At 43.5% G+C, this 13,370-nt stretch overlaps 1 protein-coding gene across 1 annotated transcript in view; it reads right to left on the reverse strand.

Moving 5' to 3' along the window:
• The window catches only part of SYT6 (synaptotagmin 6), a 147,751-nt gene that overhangs the window by 120,186 nt on the left and 14,195 nt on the right, over positions 1-13,370 (reverse strand). The window lies entirely within an intron of this gene.

Consider the following 13,370-nt stretch of genomic DNA (forward strand, 5'->3'; position numbering starts at 1 on the left):
CTCCACTTGCTGTAATTTATTTATAGTTACATTTCTATCCCACCTTTCCTTTCCCAAGGAGCCTGAGGTGGTGTACATGGTTCTCCTGCCCATTTCATCCTAACAATGCTGTGAGGTATGTTAAGCTGAGAGAAGCTGACTGACCCAAGAGCTTCCATGTCTTCCAGACCCTAATCCAGCACTCTGCCCACTGTGTTGACACCATTTCTCTCTTTTGTCACTGATTCTAACTGGTTCTGCTCCAACAGGTGGACTTTGTACATGCACTAGTCTTGTTGGGGGAGCTTTTAGGCTCTTAAAGAAGCCAAATACTGTCTGCCTTCTTGGGGAGTCTCCATCTATGCAGACATAGCAGTGTGTCTTGGGGAGTCTCCATCTATGCAGACACCCTTATCTTGCCCATGAGTGGCTTTGTTTCACTGCCCTAAACCTTGTGGGGGCTGCCTGTGTCTCCTTCTGTCTCTCCTGACCCCTACAGCTGCCTGACTGCCCCACCTCCTGACATCACTTTGGATGAGCTGAGCTGAGCTGAGATGACCTGGGTTGATCCGGGGCAGTCAATTCAATCCAGCCTGAGCCTAAAGCTGCCTATTTCAGTCTAGGATGCAGGTTTGGGCCAAAGCTAGGATACAGCCCTATTGCTGGTCCGTACAGATTTACTGTCGTGGCAATTGGAGGGAATTATTACTATGAATTCACTAATGTCTCAGTACTATACGATTTGTGACTCAGGATCAATCATTTCAGTTCTTTCCAGTACTGTACCTCAGTACAAGATCTAATGGGGTTTAGCCACCAACTCCCTTCCTTCCTTCCTTCCTTCCTTCCTTCCTTCCTTCCTTCCTTCCTTCCTTCCTTTCTTTCTTTCTTTCTTACATTCCCAGCACCAAACCTGGGAACCTAACCCCAATCCTACACCCCAGAGTTATATGAAAGCTGGAAAGAACTTTTGGTTGTCCAGAGTTAGCTGTCCTTGAAGGGCTTTTTTGTGCCTTTAACAGGTGTGTGGCAGGTTGAAATCCCGAGTAAAGCTTTTCCTGGCCTGGCAAGGAGGTGAATTATGTGGAAAGCTGTCGTGTTGCTATGAAAGGCACCAAACCATTGCTAAGAAAGAAGAGACAGGAAAGATGATGAGCCTCAAAGGTGTAATCTAGGAAAGACAGGGGGCAGCCCTCACACCACCTGTGATTACTCCTCAAGAGCACTTGTCTTTCTGGTTCAAAACTCTGACTATTATAATAAATGCCTTAGGGGTGTATGCCAAAGGCATACGTTCCTGTTGTTTCTAAACAGAGAGTACCCATTTATCCTGCATTGCTAACATTGCTATAGCTCTTACACTGATTTTTCTTTTGGTACTGTATTGAAGAAACCTTCTTTAAAACACACTGGGGTTTTTTTTTAATGGCCTAACTGAAGACCTATCAGTATGACTGCAGTGTGGGAGAAAAGGTCAACAAACCAGGCCATGTTGAGCAGCCAAGTGCAATGACCATAGTGATAAGGCATCCTAGGGGTAAGGCATTCACAGTATGTCTTCATCAGATTTAACTGATCCTTCATCCTGTCTGTCAAATACAAGAATCTCCAAGGTCCTAAGAAGTCAGGGTTGGCCCAAGACATTTTGCTGTTTGAGGTGGAGCAGCAAATGGTGCCTGCCTCTCCAAAGTAAGGTGTAACATCAGCTAAATTGTTTTGTCACCTGAGACAGAAAATTCTACAAGTGTTTTGTAATAATACTACTGACAACTTGTCCATTTGCTGCCTTTTCATGTCTCCCATAATCGGGTATCTGAGGTGACTTCCTCCCTTTGCCTAACTGTAGGGCCGGCACCGTGAAAAGTACTCACTGGGTCAGTAGAGTGATCAGGTGTCTAGAGAAAAACAGCACATCAGTTCCTTTAGAAAGAGTGCAGAAGAAGACGTGTCAGCAAGTGAAGTTTTTCTTACCACTGACTGTTAAAATCCCATTTTCTGCACAGCTAATAAAAGGTGCAGGATCCCTGCCCTCCTCTGCTACTGTTCTCTCTAGGGAACAGCATCATCATTATTTAAACTGGCTTCTTGCCATCCATTGATGGGGGAAAGGCTCCACCCTCCATGGGAACTGGGGGCGGCACTTTCCTTAATCCCTTGTTGCATCTCAAGCCCTTAAGTGAAGAATCATCATTGCGTGCCCTGGTAATGCTCTTTGTCTGTGAAGCAGAGCTGGAGCTGTCACTTGAGCTCAGCTGGATGAGTGAGGAGGAGGCTCTGTTCCTGTGTTGTTTGTTATGCCTTTTGTCTCCATTAGCTTGCAAAAAAAGGAGAGGTCTCACCCTTAGAATGTAATGCACAGCAACCATTTTCACAGGCATGCATAAGTCTCTGATCCCAGAGATTTTGCAGGCAAATGGCAAGCACCTTCTCCCCCACCCCACCCCCGCCGCCTCTCCACCATTGACCCAAGTCACAGAATGCCATGCACCATAAAATCCCATTAAACCAAACAGCTACAGTGATCAGGTTCAACGCTCGGGTCAGGTAATTCTGGGTCATGCATCTGACAAAAGAGCTGCACCACTTGACGGGGGAGGAGGAGGGGGGAAGGAAATTTAAGAAAGCAATTGATGGACTGGTCTATTGATTCAATTTAAAGTGCAGATCTGCATCTCCTTCCAAGTTTACAAAGAATAGGCCGGGGGGGGGGGGATTTTACATGGTCAGATTCCTAAGCACTTAGAACAGCGTAGAATTTTTGCACTTCACCTGGGGGAACAAACACCCTGGATTCTGTCCAGAGCAATATCCTGAAGACCGCTTGTGCTAAGAGCTGGGCTCCTGGCACCCAGCCTGCCGTGCTGGCTGCTCAGTTTTCTACAATGTTGTCAAACACTAACATGCTGTAGCATAACAAATGGAACTCAATTTCAAGGTAGCACCAATTAGCATCCGCGGCTTCCATGCGCTTACCACTCCCGAGAGAGTTATCTCCAGCTCATGTGAAATCTCTTCCACAATAGCTCCCCCCTTCCTCCCCGCTTCTCAGTCCCAACAGGATATGATTTTGCAGTGTTTAAGTATAATTAAGCAGAGAGCGTGCAACAGACAAAGCCCTATCTTTCCCCAACCCAGATTACGATTATTATTGTTGGCGATTATATCCATGAGTTCAACAAAGCAAAAGGATTAGATCTCTTAAATAAGCATGTTGGGGGCTTCCACAATTCCCAGATAGAAATTACACTGATCTCAGGGTCTGATATGGAATTGCGGCGGGGGTGGGAGGTGGGGTGGGGGGAGTAGAAACATCAGAGCTTGGCAGTGCGAGAAGGCACACAAAGAAGGCAAAAAGAGAAGTAGCACAGGATAACACCCAGAAATGTAAACAGTGAAAACATTAAAGCGGAGGGGGGTATATGAAAGGAAGCATGGACTCAAACAGAAAGTTAAATGAGCAATCGTATGGGGAAATGAGATTAACAGGCTCACATGTGCACATCAATCTATCTGTGATGTGAATTACACACACGCTGCTCCAGCAGTAGTTTTGCGAAGCAAAAAAAGATGCTAAAGAGCAAACATCTGCAAAGAGGGGAAATCAGCAGCTTGTCAGTTGCATTCTGCAAAACAATGGAGAAAGCCTTTGCTCTGGTTCGAAGTAGGCATAAGCACATGCTGGGTGTCTCTGCCTCGGCAAAAAATATCTGAAAGCAAAAATCCACGTCTCAGCCCCAAAGCTGCACCAGCTTCTGAGGCACAGTCAGCAAAGGGAAGGAGAGGATTCTTACCAGCATGAAAGGGAAACAGAAATAAAGAAAGCAACTTTGTGAGCTTTCACTTACCAGGCAGGCTTCTGTTCCCGAGCCCAGCTCTCTGGCACCTTCCTCAGTCTGCTCCACATATGCAATTAGCAGCAGAGATAGGGACTGTGTGTGTTTCTATGGAGTTTGAGATTCTGTTCCTCGACTAGGCATGAGGTGACTGCAGCTACACTGGAGTCGGCTCAGAGGTCCACATGCACAAAAAGTCTACAAATCTGATCAGCCTCTCTGTACACTGCCTAGGGAGTGATGCAGCCAGCCAGCTTTCAGCTCACATCTGGGCATAAACGCGCATGCACACACATTTCTGTGTGTGCAAATGATTTACACAAGCTCACTACCTGTTTTCAGCCCAGTACTTCTATTTTGTCTTGATACTCACAAAGATATTTCTGTAAGTTAGGCAATAAAAGAACTGCTGCATTTAGAAGCATAATGTTGGGTACTGGAATTGTGCATTTATACCATTCTTTGAGAGGACTTGATTGATAGCTTTTACACACAGACAGTTTCCGAAGACACCTTGAGACATGTGCTGATTATATCAGAAGCCACATTATTGGCTCTAAATATTGTTTAACACTTTTAACATGTTTATACTGCATACCTCTCCTGGTTACTCACTTGCCATAAGTCATCATTTTATACACTTATTTCTAAAAATATAATTCCCTACAACTAACCCTACAGGTCCCATTAGTGGCTTCATTCTACTAACGTATTACAGTGGTACCTCAGTTTATGAAATTAATCCGTTCCGGAAGTCCGTTCTTAAACCAAAACCGTTCTTAAACTGAGGCGCGCTTTCCCTCATGAGGCCTCCCGCCACTGGTGCCCTTCCACCGTTCGGATTCCATTCTTAGACCAAGGTAAAGTTCTCAAACCGGGACACTATTTTGGGTTTTGCGGAGTTTGTAAACTGAATCGTTCTTAAACAGGACAGTTCTTAAACCTAGGTACCACTGTACTCCTTTTGTGGTCTTACAAATAAGTTCTTTTAATGGTATGACTTGCAAGTACGTAACTAATTTCCATCCAAGAAAGTCCACAGAATTTGAACCTGAACAGCAAAAAGGAAAGTCATGTATATTAGCCAAATCATTTTTTGGCTCTATTGCATCACCTGACCTCAATTTTATGCGACTCATGAGGGCTGCCAAAGCTCCCTCCTTTTCCTATCCCATCCATTTCCTCCTTATTTCTCCTGGCTTTTAAAAGTGTGTTTTCCTTCTATGTAGTATCAGAAATTGAAGGGTTCCGTCCCCATTGTATGATTTCTAGAAAAGAAGCTGTCTGAGAGCAAATTGTTGGCCTTGAGGGAGCTGTGTGTAAACTCAGAAAGGAATTCTTGTCACATGTTTTCCTGAGCAGTAGCTGTATTGGTCTTTTGTACTAAAATGAACCTCCATACATTTACTTGACAGAAACCCCAACAAACCTAGTGAGGCTGACTTCTGAGTAGCTGTCCATAGCTGCTGTTCCATTACAGGTGTATGTAGCAACATGTTGTCGACTCATTAATAGTGAATCGCTATTTATATTTGTATTTATATTGGACTTTATCAGTAGTTCTGTGTTATTGCCCCCAAGGCTCCCACATTATTGCATCCACACTGCCCATTCCATTGGCCCCATTCCAGCAGTCTCCAATTCCCCTCCCTTGCCCCATCTCCCAGTGTAAGTTAGTTGTGCTAAAATTCACTATTTTAGCTTTTATATTCAGACTGTGGTTACTGTGCTATCCCAGTGAACCCTGGCTTCTCAAATCCTAGTCCAACCACTGTAGAGTGTGTTCAACTGATGAAACCACAGCATTGGCTCCTATATATGATTGCAGACCAATAATAATGGGTGTCAATTTAAACCTCAAGTGGGAAAGTGCAATGTTCAGAAAAAAGACTTTTGGGAGCCTTTATGAACCCTGTAGCTGCAATGCCACAGGGCATAAGGAATGTGCTTGCAGAGGATATTAACAGAAAGTCATTAACTCAGCTCAGTCCACCCAGAAATGACTGTCTTGTTCTGCAAACAAGCTGATTCACTTTTAATACTGCAAAAATCAACTTCCCTCCACTGGTCAGAACAAACCTTAATATAGCTCTTGAAAATAGCGCCTAGCTGGCATTTCAGGGTGATCCCTAAAAGGAAATTCCAGCATTCGGTCCTGAAACAGAGACACGCCATAAATAGAGTGAATGGTAATGAGGCAACATCTTTGGGCATTCCAGTGCTTTGGGGGAGCAATTCACAAGACCAAACTATCACGTTGAGATTATGGGACAATCCATGCAACATTTGGTGCGTGTAAACTTAAGCATGTTTGTTACATGTGACTGCTTACCCCACAAAAATTAAGCAGGTTCACATTAAAATGCAAGCCAAAGCAAATTTCTCCCCTTCTTTCTCTTGCAGCAACACAGCCACAAATCCTTGGGAAAGGGCTTACCAAAAAAAGCACTGCTTTTTACACATTAAAGACCTATGGAGGGGGTGAAGAGCTTTTTGTAACTTCAGTAATCATGCAAGCCAATTTCACTGGAGGACATTTTTGGCTGGGCACTGGGCACCTTTTAGAGCATAGCTGGGAATCTTTTATCCCTTTGTCAAATTTTATGCGGCTTTTGGCTTGAGATAGGCAACTCTGTCAGTTTTTCACTTTCTCTCAGTTTCTCACTTTTCCAGTCTTAAATTTGGTCCATACGTTCACACCAGTTTGCAAACCTTTTTTTTTTTTAAGTCCCCATGAAAATTCAGCATTTTAGTGCAAATTTCTCCAAATATACGTTTGTTTGTAATGCATCTAAATATACATATATTTGCAAAGCAATGTTTCCTAAATACATTATTTTCACTAGTATATGCACACTTTCCCCGAGTATATGCATTTTGTACTTATTACCTGGTGGGAGATCTGCATTGCAAAATTCAGAAAAGTGTGAATTTCGGAAAATGGCTGTTTCAGTTTGTGTACTGTTTCAGAAAGTGTGAATTGGGTAGTTTCACTTTTGAATACAAACTGAATTGAATTTCCCCCACATCCTAACTCTTGGCCTACTTTGGCCTTCTGCAAGTGAGCAGTCTGGACCTTTGGCAATACTGTTCTGTCCCTTTTCCAGCAGCCCAATGGTGGTCAGGAAAAGAGAGACAGAAGAGATTTTAAGAGAAAGGAGGGGTGGACCTCCCACTGTTTGCTCTGAGCCCTCCTACTCCTGGTTGGAGCTCTGTTCACAGCCAAAATGCAGCCCCTGGGAGATCTCTCTCTCTCTCTCTCACACACACACACACACACCAGGGAATGCAGTCCTTGACAGAACAAATGTTGCCAGCACCTGTTGTAGAGCCTTTCTTGTAAGGTAAAGCTCTGAGTGTAGCAGTGTGCCTAGCATTGCACGAGGCATCCAAACTGCAACAGGAGATGCAGCAATAAAGTGTGAAATCAATAGACAATTATTGTCGGTACAGAAGCCGCCTATCAATCCAGAGCATCACTTTGGCCACTGAAGAGAGCAATGGGAGTGTAAAAGAAACTTAAATGACCACAGAACAGCTCCATTCTGGGTAGTTTTATGGCAGGACCACGTCTGCACATATCAGACCCCCAGAGAGTAGCTCATTATCTGGAATGGAAGCAGGTACCTAATCAGAATGTAAAAGCTGGTGCTCAGATCAATCAGCATTTCCCATCAGTGCTCTTGGCAAAGCCTCAGGAAATGGGCCTCACACACCGTGGCAGCTACATACCAAATGCTACATGTGTGACTGATGACAAAGGAAAGAGGCTGGCTTTTTGAACCATCTTTCAAAGACATCATGGAATGGAGACAGGGCAAGAAACAAGCATCCCCGAGGTCTCCTTTACATACCAAGTACATTTCCATGTTTGAAATATCAGAATGAATTTCCCTTTACATTTTTCTGGAGGTAATTTGTAAGTATACTCTGCAGCCACGATTATCCATTCATGTTACCTGCTATGTTTTGGATGCTTCTGATATTAGATTTAAGGACACACACATCACATCCACAGTATGCCTACAGTGGAGGTTTATAAAATTATGAATGCAGTGAAGAAAAAGAATAAAGAGAAGTTCTTTCTCTCACACACACCCCTCAAATAATACTAGAACTCAGGGTCACCCAGTGAAACTGAATGGCAGAAGATTCAGGAGTGACAAAAGGGTGTACTTTTTTGCATGAAACGTAAGTAATTTATGGAACTCGCTGGTGCAAGATGTGCTAAGGGCATGGTAATTTAGATGGTTGTGAAAGGGGGTTCATGGAGGGTAAGTCTAGCAATGGCAATCAGGCAAGATATGCAACATCAATGTTCAAAAGCAGGATACTGAATATATCAGTTGCTAGCTAGCAACAAAGGAGAGCATTATTGTCTTCATGCTCTGCTTGTGGGTTCCCTGGCGGCATGTGATGGCCACTCTGGGAAGCAGCATCCCCACCTAATCATCTGTTTGGCCACTATGGGAACAGAAGGGCTCTTCTTAGGGAGACCTCATTTCTACAGCTTTGTCCCATGCAAACAGTAGTGTTTGGAATTGGGACCCATGAGTGCAGGACCAATTGCATGGGTCCCACCCACCAGCGCTTGAATTAGAGAGCGGGAGGTCCAGCCACCTATACTTTGTGATGCCACAGCTACTGTTTTAGAAGGCTCTGGGGACATGATTTGACACTACACACTGTTGGAATAAGTAACAACACCGACTGTGCAGAGAGAAAAACTGCCACTAAATAGTCCCCCCCCACACACACACTTTCTGTATAACAATCCTGAGTTGTTTATTATAGTTTCTCTTTCATTTTCCTCACTGGTTTGTGTTGTATTCAGAAACACCTGGTGCTATTAAGTAGAAGATTCAGTTTAACATTTACAGCCTTGTCTCTCTTCAGCATGGTCAGCCAAAATGTACTCTGCAATGCACACAGTATGGCTACGCTATAGTCAAGGGATGATATCCAAATTACTATACAGAAGACGCAAAGTGGACTATAGTCCATGTCAAGAGCTTCTACTGTAATAAACTTGCCAGTCTTTAGGGTGCCAAAAGATCCTTTGGCTTGGACCCAGAGCTGCACTCAGTGCTCTTTCACTGGTGCTGGGTGAAGAGGGCAAGGAATCAGTCCTTTCTCTCACGTCTCCTGAAGGTCTGCTCTAGATAGTTGAGGGACCTTCCAGAGCAGCATGAAGTGATACAGTGTGGGAAGCGGGAATCTGAGACGTTCACCCCCACCACCTTACCTCCAACAGAAAGGTCCACTGGATCTCAGTGAAGGGAAGAAGCTTTTCCATTTGTGGAACAGGCAGTCTGGATTCCATCACACAATATAGCTCCATCACAGTTTTTTTGCCTGGGGAACATCATCTCCTCTTGAAATGCTGTGCCTAAGGCTAAAATGAATCAGAATGATTCACTTTGATGGTCTAATGCCATTCATCCCTGGCCTGCTGCTTCGCTTGTCAAAACTAAATCCCCAAAGATAGGGCATATCATGTGCTGTGCCTGTACATCTGGCCCTATAGGATATGGTTAAATCTGGCTAGACATAAGACTGTAATACTACAGAGAAAGTAGTATATGGGGCTGTGGGGAGGGGGTTGAGGGTTCAGATTGTTGCTATTTTACATCACACTTTCGGAAGGTTTGCAATTGTATGCCTGTAATGGGAAATTATGGATGGATCCTTGCCACCAGCAGTCTGCAATCTAGGCTGAGAAAAGACTGCTCACTTGGCCTTTGCTGATCATTAAGTTGTAGTGGTCTTCAGTCAACCTTGATCACCTGGACTTTTCAGAAAAGAAATTTAATCTACTCGTGCTTTTTATTTTAAAAAACAACAACCAGCTTTACCCCCTGAAGATGGATGGAAGAAAGCTGCATGAAAGTGAAATTAATTTCTGCCTCTGGCATAAATTACACCATCTAGACATTTGGAAGAGCCAGCCTTCTGAGCTACCCTCTGGCATTATGTCTTTAGGTCCACATGGCATGACTCAACTAGACAGCTCACTACTAGGCTACTTGTATTCAAGGTTCATGCAAGTTAGAGAAGACAGCACTAGAGGAGGCACAACTTTAACCAGGAAGCATTGTGTGGTCAAGATGGTAGAGAGCAGCTATTCCTGTTTTGCAGTGTGCTGTAAATGTTGATGTTCTGCAGGCATTGTGTGTTGACAATAGAATAATACATTGTGCTATAAAACAGGGTGGGGCACCATTCCTGGTCTAAGCAGAGCCACCATTGTCACAGATGAAATAGTGACATTATAAGAAGTGAAATGGGACATAAAGGAGGATATGAAGGTCAAATTGGGGTGATTTTCCTGTAAGCAATCTAGAGGCTTTCTATCCAGACATCACATAGCAGATGTGTCCACACAAAACAAAAACGGAAGCATTTGAAAAAGAAAAGGTGGTCAGCAAGGGGAATGACAGAGGCCCTAAGGAAGCGGGGGGAGGTAACCCAAGGCATTGGGGCAGTCACCAGGAAAGTAGCAGAAGCAACATTCTTTGCCTGATTGTGTAACTCCAATTCTGGCATGACTGCACTGGCTACCAATTAGTTTCAGGGCTCAATTCAGGTTTTGACCTCCAAAGCTTTCTGAGGTTCAGAAGCTCAATACTTCAAGGATCACCTCTTTCAAAATGAACCAACCCAGATCCTGCAATCAGCATCTGAGGCCCTTCTCTGTGTGCCTCCTCCATGGGAGGTCCAGAGGGTGGCAACATGAGAATGGGCCTTCTTGGTGATGCCTCTCCACTTGTGGAATGCTCCCCCTCAGGGAAGCCCACCATCTTCATCCATTGTTAGACGCTAGGCAAAAAAGAAAAAAAGAAAATTACCTCAATTTTTAAATAATTGTGGCCTCTTTTGTGGGGCAAGATTTGCAAGTCTTTTATTTTGTAAAGATGTGGGGTTTCTAAGGTTTTTATTGACTGTATTTGTTTTGGTGTCTGTAATTTGATTCAAGTCATTTTCATGATTCAAGCAACTTAATTATAGTAGGTAAAGGACCCCTGGATGGTTAAGTCCAGTCAAAGGCGACTATGGGGTTGCGGCGCTCATCTCGTTTTCAGGCCGAGAGAGACAGCATTTGTCCACAGACAGCTTTCTGGGTCATGTGGCCAGCATGACTAAACTGCTTCTGGCACAATGGGACACTGTGACGGAAACCAGAGTGCACGCAAACGGCATTTACCTTCCCACCACAGTGGTACCTACTTATCTACTTGCACTGGCATGTTTTCGAACTGCTAGGTTGGCAGGAGCTGGGGACAGAGCAATGGGAGCTCACCCCATCGTGGGGATTTAAACCACCAACCTTCTGATCGGCAAGCCCAAGAGGCTCAGTGGTTTAGACCACAGCGCCACTTGCGTCCCATTTATAATAGTAACGACAACAACAATAGCTAACAATAGAGTAGTTAAACAAGAATGACAATTTAAAGTCTCTGTCTCTCTTTCTGAAATGAATACTAATAGACAGAAACAAGAAGAAGGTTTGTGCTTGAAAAGGTGCTAGTGATGAAAATAAATTCCTGGGCCGAGTGCCCTTTTCTTTAATTCTAAGTGTAAGTCATCTCCACTAGGCCATCATGCCAAACACTTGGCTGTACTTGGTGGATCTTGGCGATCTAGTCAAAACACACACACAGCAGCCCCCATAAGGCTATAAAAATGGTGTCTGTAGAGTCATGTCAGGAATTTACAAGCTCTCACAGCTGTAACTGACACAGATATCTTTTTTATTACTGCAAAGAACATTATTCCATGACTCTGATCCATTGATTTGTGTATGATACTACAACACAAGGAATGGCTGAATCAGCATGCAAGCCTACAAATTTAACACAGAAATAATTGACCCTAGTTCCAAGCTAGTAATTGGGGCCACATTATATTAAGTGGTTTGTGAAATACAGCTTTAGCATTAGTTAATTCCCTCTGCAACATGCTTGCCGAAATGTTTATATCAATAACTTTCTCCCATTAAGTGCCTTATTTTGCTAATTGACTTAATTATCTGTTTAGAGTAACTAGCAACAGCTTGACACTTACCTAATCTAAACATTGCTGCTGTAGAATCCACTAGAAAAATACCGCAACAAAATTAAGGTGTCGTAGGCAACAAAGCTGGAATCTGCAGTAGCACTTTCCATAATATTGTAAATTCCTTTTGGCCTTTTTTCTTCTGGTTGTTGTTGTTCTATGCTAAGAAGGCTCATGATGAAGTGTGAGCCTTACAAAGAAGTAAGGTTCTTATAACTGTGAATTTTTGCCCCATAGTCCACACAGTGGTTTTTCAAATTAGTTTCACACCCCAAATTTCACGTGTAGGCAGAAGTAACGTCATAAGATCAGGACTGCTGGACCACTGCTTAATATTCTTCTCTAAATATTTTTATTGGTTGTCATAGATGCATAACAAATATGTTTAGTAGTCAACTAAACACAATCATAACACCCCTTCCTCTCCCCCCACAATCTTGCCATCTTGCCAGCTATTCGTGTCTTTGTAATATTCATTCCTGTTTTAGTTTTTCTACAGGATTCCTCAGTCTTTTCCTTTCAGGGCTGTTTGGAAGTATCCATCCACAGCAAAGTCCTCACCTCCAATGGCAGTATCAATTGGTCACAACATCCAGATTTGTAGCGATGCCGCTGGTAACAAATTCCGCTTTATTTTGATAATTTGAACAACCCAGTCCTAAACGTATCACATGGAACTGAGTCCTATTTCACAATATCAGTGGGACTGATGCCCAAGTAATTTATTTAGACTGGGCATGAACCCATACCACTGCTTCAGGGCAATCCAAAGGTATTAGCAAATGCTGCATCCAAGCTACCCTAATTTTGGTACCTTATGCTCAATTTAGTCTTCATACAGGACTGCCAGTTCAGCACTTAAAATTGCAGTGATGAGTCTGGTGAGGCTTGTAAGCTTCTAAAACAGATCAATAAATTCAGAAACTGAAAACACCTTTTGATTTATTCCTTGGTTAATAGATTTGCCCCAAATATATCAAACTCCACTGAGTGAAATGGCTCAATACCTATTGTTATTAGAGACACAGTCAATCTTATCTCCACAACAACAGGTAGCCCATTAGACATAGACCTGCCAGCTGCTGTTGCTCCATTATGGCACCAACCATTTTTTTAATTACAGTCTGGAGTTTATCATCTTTGCTGTGTGTGCTGCAACCTTTCATGCAGCAGTGAGGTCTGACTCACTTTACACACAGAGTTGCCTCTCGCTTGGTTGCCTGCTTCAGAGAATCAATGACAAATTGCTATGCATGGGCTTAAGTAAGCAGCAGGGGCTACTATTTCCACAGCAAACGGTAAGCTGCACAGCCATTCAGTAAGGCAACAACGTATATAACAAGCTGATGCAAAATGCTGCAAGCAAGAGAGGTTAGTCTGAAATCCTGGCCAGTGCCACAGGTTTCCACTGAAGGTGTCAATAAGAGAGCCCTTTTTAATAGAATAGGTGGCTTATAAAGACAAAGGCACACTTCCACATACACCCAAGGCTCCCGGAATTTC

Source organism: Podarcis muralis, chromosome 5 (genome assembly GCF_964188315.1).
Source record: "Podarcis muralis chromosome 5, rPodMur119.hap1.1, whole genome shotgun sequence".
Lineage (NCBI taxonomy): Eukaryota > Metazoa > Chordata > Lepidosauria > Squamata > Lacertidae > Podarcis > Podarcis muralis.